Source organism: Embiotoca jacksoni, unplaced genomic scaffold, assembly GCF_022577435.1.
Source record: "Embiotoca jacksoni isolate LCO1_2020_lvr unplaced genomic scaffold, fEmbJac1.0.p SCAF_9, whole genome shotgun sequence".
NCBI classification, from domain to species: Eukaryota; Metazoa; Chordata; class Actinopteri; family Embiotocidae; genus Embiotoca; species Embiotoca jacksoni.
Genome location: NW_027185447.1, coordinates 18,940,406 through 18,947,196, shown reverse-complemented (window position 1 = coordinate 18,947,196; position 6,791 = coordinate 18,940,406). Strand labels below are relative to the sequence as shown.

Genomic DNA, 6,791 nt, shown 5'->3' with positions numbered 1-6,791 from the left:
CGTACCTTAAACCTACAATAGCAGATATTTTTTGGCCACTTTTGGACAATATAACATCAACATGTCATAATCCTTTTAGAATATGTGACAAATGTCTGAGGAAACAGTTGCTTATTTACACATCCAGCAGGTAGGGATCAACATGGACTCATGTTTTCAGGCCACTATGTGATTGTAAGAGTATTCACTCTTTTCTTGCTCTGTTTTTGGTCACTACAGCTGGCTTTTTCCTGTGAAATGTAGCTATAATCTGCTGTAGCAGGTGAGATAAAGTAGTTTTAGAGGTTTTTTGTTGTTGTGAATAGCAGCATGAAAATAGCTAAAATGTGTACTTTCAGAAGTGAGAGTGAATCAAAACAATAACGTTGTGTGTGTGTGTGTGTGTGTGTGTGTGTGTGTGTGTGTGTGTGTGTGTGTGTGTGTGTGTCTGTGTCTGTGTGTGGAGGGGGAAGGGGGGTAGCTAAACAATGAGTTTTGTGACCTCTTTTACATTGTCATTGAATTTAATGTCATTATAGATATAGTGATTATAGCTGCTTTAATATCAACACACACACACACACACACACACACACACACACACACACACACACACACAGAAGCTCAGTTTATTGGCTGTAGCTCGCCTTGTGCATCCTCTCCTTGTAGCCTGTACTCATTCGCACCCCCTCATGGATTTACAAAGAAAATGATGGTGAAGGAAGGGTGGAGGCCGCCTCTCCAGCTTTCTCTAGTCCCGTGTCAATCGGGGGAGGGAGCTCACACTTTAGAGGCGAGAGGTCTGCGGTGAGCCAGAGCTGCGGTCCTCATCTCCCCGGCATTGTCCCCCCCCCCATCCTCCACTCCTGATTAACCAGACTCATCGCCCTCCATGGTCCATCGTTTCCTGTTACTTAGTTACCAGTTGCCATGATTTGCCTGGGCCGCTTGTGTTTCCATGGTGACTGTGCCCATTCTGTCGTCTCCTGGCTGCCTCTCGGTTGCGTTGTCCCGATGGCCTGCAGTCACCCCGGGCCCCGACCCACAGCTCCCTGCCTCACCGCCTCACGGCCCCATAAGGCTGTCAGTGTGTGTTCACGTCGCACTGCAGCCCCTCACCACACCAGGCTGGTAATGTAACTTCTGGCCGGTCTGTGTGGTCGCTGACTGAGCAGACAAAGAGGGAGTTGACATAATAGATGCTAAATATACAGTCAGTGTGCTCACTCTCTCCTTTGCACAGCTTCATCTCATTGCACAGCAAACATAGCAGCAGTGTATGAGGAGAGAGAGAGTTCAACCAACATTTTCTTTTTTTTAAAAGACCAAAAAACAACATATTTATGTAACTGGCCAAAGAGTTTACTTTACTACAAAACATGTTGTCACTATTAGATCTATTTACGTACTGTAGAGTACATTTTATATATTTGCTTTTTAAGCTCAAAACACCAGAATGCTTTTAATTTGTCCTTTTTATTTGCTAATCTTGTTTAAATATACATTGAGACATACAAGATAAATGTTTTATAGTTATGTTTGCATCCAAAAGTAACACTAGATAGAAATTTCACTGAACATACTTTAGAGGGCACTGTATCATTCAGACGTCTTAAAAGTCATTCTTTCATCACTATTCCACTGCACCACATTAAGCTTAAGTCTAATTTGACCTGTTAAGTTAAATCTAAATGTTGTAATGCCTCTTTAATATCATCACACAATAAGAGGTTCTGTTCAAAGATGTAGTTAAATGATTAGTACACCATGATGTGACAGTCAAATTACAATATTTGTGCATTAAAATTCAATTAAAATACAGTTACAGTGCAAAACAATGTAAATGTAGAGATAAATTCCTCCAGAAAGTAGAAGACCAACTATTTAATTATAAACGTATTATATACAAAACAAAAACATTTGTAATGTTATATTATTGAAATGTATACAGTAAATGTTGTATTGCATTTATGGAGACAACAACAACAAAATATATTGAATCGTCCACAAAATGTATTTTAATGTTCTCATTTACTACTAGTCTATAAAGACAGAATTTTTTTTTCACCTCATTACAATGAGTGAGTGTTTAAAAAAAAAAAAATTGTAATCTGCTTTATTGGACTTATTATTTCATCTTTATAATGGTCTTTATTCCTTGTGTGCTTTTGTTTCAAATAGTTTTACTTGTGCTGTCTTTTTATGAGCTTGTAAGGCACTTTAAATTACATGAAAGGCGCAATACAAAAATCCACCTGGTAGTAATATACATTCTAAAGAGCACAAGCTCTTTCTAGAAACTTTACCCTAGTAAATCTAGGATAATCCCTACAAATCCCTGTGGATATTTAACCATTAAAATATTTTCTAAAATCCAGACAAACAAATCCTTCAGTTGACTGAAACAGAGGTGTGTTAGTGATTGTGTGGTCTCATGTGGGACAGGTCCACTTCAGGATGGGCGACACAAAGGAGGTGCAGTTTTCAGCTCCTCCATCAGGAGGCAGTAGTTGTCAAATTGTCAGTCAGACTTAATCACGCTCGCAGATCAACACCGGCCGAGCAGGGTAAACTTGTCACCCTAACTGAGGCTGATTCACCATCACTCCCCCTCAGTTCGTCTGCCTCTCATCCTCTTATTCAGTCTAACACTCACAGCTCCGTGCCGCTGTCTGTCTCCCAGCCTCTGTTTACTGCGAGGCCTCCCTCCTCTGTGTCCTCCCTGAAGCTCTGTTCAGGTTGTTGTTGCACCGTCATCGAAGACAGATTTTGTTTGTTTACGCTACAAATACACACAACAAAAAAAATCTTGTTAGTAGTGTAAATACCCCTGAGGACGAAAACCTTGAGTGGAGCACTCCGAGATACAATCGGTGCTGAAAATACATTTACTCGCATATGGGACTGAAGTACTGTTTTGATGTACTTAACTTCCGTATTTATATCGTTCATGTAGCACAAAAGTCTGGGCCCTGAACATAGGCAGCCTCTGTGGGCCCCCATTTCCTGTCAGTGCATCTGCTGCAAGTAAAGGTTTCTGTGGTCAAACTAAAAAAAAAAACGCTGGATCCTTCATTTCCCATTTTGCAACTCGGTGGCATCTTTCATGAGTCTCTCGGGGACAACGTTACAACTCTGTCGGCTCATGTTATGACCTACTTTGTCAAATGTTTCAGCTTCCCCTCTGAGAAATCATGTTTTGTCTGTTATTTTAATATGACATTCAGCTTTAAAAACTACACTACCCATAAGCCTCAGCCACAGTTACTATAGATCAGACTTGGCCCTCATCACCCTGCCCCATTTTGGGGGAAAGCAATGGACTTTCTCCAGAGACTTCAATGTAAAATAGCCTTACTAAACCAGTTCTTTGAGTTGCTGTGTAGTTACTTGCACCAACAATGATGTAAAAAAACCCTCTTACCTCCGATTTTTCTTTTTCCCTGTCATGTCCTAAAAAAGATCCTGACAGAAGAGCTCTATGGCACCACTCTGTAGAAGGGAAGACTGAAGTGAGTAAGGAGAGATCAAATGAAACGTTTTCATCTATCCAGCTTGTTCTCTGGCAGGTAGAGGCAAATATAACCCCTAGACATAGTGGCGCCGTGTCATTTTTAAAGTAATTTTGACCCGGTGGTTTACAACGAATTGGTTCAGTAAGGCTATTTTACATTGAAGTCTATGGAGAGAGGCCAATGTTTAGGGGGCGGGGACATTTCTGAAAGCCAAAGTTCCTGGATGTGCCGGTCTGCTCTATAGAGAAGAAGCCCACCAGAGGAGTGAACCAGAGCATAAACGAATTCAAGAAAATGTGATGACGTAGCTGCTGAATTCATCCAAAGTTTTCTCAGATTTTATTTGAGTTGTAGTTAATGTTGCGTTTGACATATTTCTGCACCTTTAACTTTATTTTAAACGCACGAGTTCTTTCATATTTTGGACAGATGAGTCAACCAGGACAGATTTAATCCTGAGCCTCATCAAGTTTTTTTTTAGTTTTTTAATGTAAAATAAGTAACAGGACTTTTGCTTCCTGAACCAAAGGTTCTTAAATTAGATCCTCCCACTGGATGACTATTTTAACTCAGGCCTTAGAAATCTCCCTCCAGAGCCACAGATTAGATTAAACCTCTGTTTTTGCAAACTGAGTCAAAGATTTACGTGCAAAATTAGTGGAGTTTCCCTTTAACTGAAGGACCTGAACACTGCTTCCACCGCAGGATACTTTACAGACTAACATGTTCAGGGAATCTGCAAACAGATAAATAGAGAAGACACTGGTTGATAAAGGATCGAGTTGATCCAGCTGTTGTTCATGTTCAGGTCAGGGTGTAAACGCATGAGTGTGAAAATGCTGTCATCCCGCCTGTGTGCTTGAGAGAGTGGTTTTATTTTAGAATCTGGGGTATCTCAGTACGAGACAGCCCTCGCTGTGGCCCTCCAGGACAGGAGTAGTCCACCTCATGGTGAACGGAAAGCGCTCAGTGGGGGATTGGGAGCGTAATTACAGCAGTTTTGCCTCATTAGGAGTGAGGAGGCGTGACCCTGCCTACAGGTCCGACAGCTGAAGCGCACGGATGGCGGCGCTGGGAGATGATTTCTGCTCAGAGGAAGCAACGAGGGCAACCCGAGTCCTGCTTCCTGCTAAACATGTGTGATTATTGCAATGGTGGAAGACCTATTTGAGGCCTACAGTTCAGTTACAATTCAACCACCAGTGAAAGCTTGTGCATCAAAATGTAACATATAAGTATAACCAGCAAAATGTACTTAAAGCATCAAATCCACCCTTTTAGTGTTTATTATTATTATTATTACAGATGCATCCATGTAAAAGTTGAATTTGCAGCTCGTGGTTCGCACAAAAGATAAATCTGAGCTGTCATCAGCAAAAACATTTCTTAGATAATCATTTAATTCTTTAGTTTTTTTTCATCTCCTCGCCTCTGAAAATCCTTAAAAAACATAAAATACTAGATATTTTCAACTCATCAGGCCTCTAAACGTCCCTCACACGAGACAAATCCAAACCCCAGAGTTAATAATTCACCCTGTTTGTGTTTTTATAGCACTGATGCAATACTGGGTTAACTTTACTAGTGGTCGTTGTTTTGACAAAACAAGCTCTCTTTCAGTCTAGAAACTGTTAAAACTGTTAAATTTACTGTAGCACAAAGGGTTAATCATAATTGGGTAAAAACACTTTCTACTAACAAGTAGCTTAAGATGACAGATAAAAGGAGTATAAAGTAGAACAATCCCTTCTGAAATGTGCAGAAATATAAAGTATTAGTCAATCAATTAGTTTAAAAGAATATTTATGTTTTGAAAATCGAATATTTTGGTAATTTTTTTAAGCCCCTGTTGTTCCGGCCCCTAAAATTGCAGAATTGTTTTCTTTTGTTTTACATGATAAGAAAAATAAATTATATATTTTTTTATTTGGATCACTGGTTGACCAAAACTAAGATTTAAAGACTGTGAGAAACTATGACTGTCATTGTTTTACTGTTATCTGACATTTTATAGACAAAATGTTTAATCATGAAATTCAAAGGCAGATAGAAACTGATTGTTAGTTGCAGCCTTGTAAAAAAAACAGATAACAATGGCAGTAATGAACCCTTTCCACCTTTGGCATCCCTACACCGGGACCAAGGCTGCATGTGGCTTTAAAATGCAGCCGGAGCCTCGCACATTCAATGAAGAGGCCACTCGTGACTAAAATGTGAGTAGCATTTGTTGTTCCTATTTTTTGCATCAAATTTGGTAGAGCTGCTGCTAAGAGTTTTTCGAAGAGCTTCAGGAACATCGGCGTCACCGAGTCTGTGGTAAAGCTGTTAGTTTTAACTGGAAGTTAATGTTGAATATTGCAGGAGTCTTTCAGGTCTCACTCTGGCCTGGTGATTAGGAAAAGAGGACTTGTATCGTTTCAAAAATACTCCCAAGTGTCTCTTATCTGTAGAGCCCAGGGTTGTCCAGGTCAGCCTTACAGCTGTGGAGCTTTCAATGACTAAATTTGGGGACGTTTTAGGGGGAGATTATAAAGTCTGAGTACTTTAATATTCTTTAAAAGTTGAGTAAATGTTCCACCGTCCACCACTGAATGATTTACTCAAGTAATCCGAGTTGAAGAAGAGCTATTTGCCCCCCTCTGCATACATATGAAACAAGTTTACAGTAACAACAAACTGGATATTTGTGCCTTAAACCGACCTTTTCAGAATAAGAGCATGTGTTGAGATGTTGCCCTCCCTGAGGGATGGATGGCCCAGAGCCCTGGAGATCATCCCGTATGCAGGCCAGTCCTGAGAGGAGACACGACACCTGAGCAAATGATGAAATTTAAATGAAATAGCCTGCAAAGGCCTCTGTCAATCACTACACATGTGTTCACGCACAAACACACACACACACACACACACACACACACACACACACACACACACACACACACAGGCGTGTGAGCTTTCTTTATCTGACGATCCGTTGACGAAGTGCTGAGCTGTTCGCCATGCAGTCGAGGTGGGGCTCTTCGGCACAGCATACCGTTGTCTGAGTCAGGATGGAGCGATGAGGACGGGGCATCCCACTCACCCTCTGCACGGCCGGAGACACTGCTGCGCTGCTGTCATGGCAACAGCAGCAGTCACCACCGCCAGCATGGGCCTGTAATGCACAGGCCAGGAGGAGTCACACACACACACACACACACACACACACACACACACACACACACACACACACACACACACACACACACACACACACACAATGAGAGCACGACACACAGACAGAAAACTGCACCTAGG

General features: G+C 41.2%; 1 long non-coding RNA gene across 1 annotated transcript; it reads right to left on the bottom strand.

Moving 5' to 3' along the window:
- Nucleotides 1-1,948: 1,948 nt before the first annotated feature.
- On the bottom strand, nt 1,949-6,633 carry LOC138193511 (uncharacterized). Its single transcript, XR_011177871.1, has 3 exons — nt 6,196-6,633; nt 3,404-3,471; nt 1,949-2,761 (listed from the first exon to the last, which is right to left on the bottom strand). It is a non-coding gene; the product is annotated as an uncharacterized lncRNA (long non-coding RNA).
- Nucleotides 6,634-6,791: the final 158 nt, after the last annotated feature.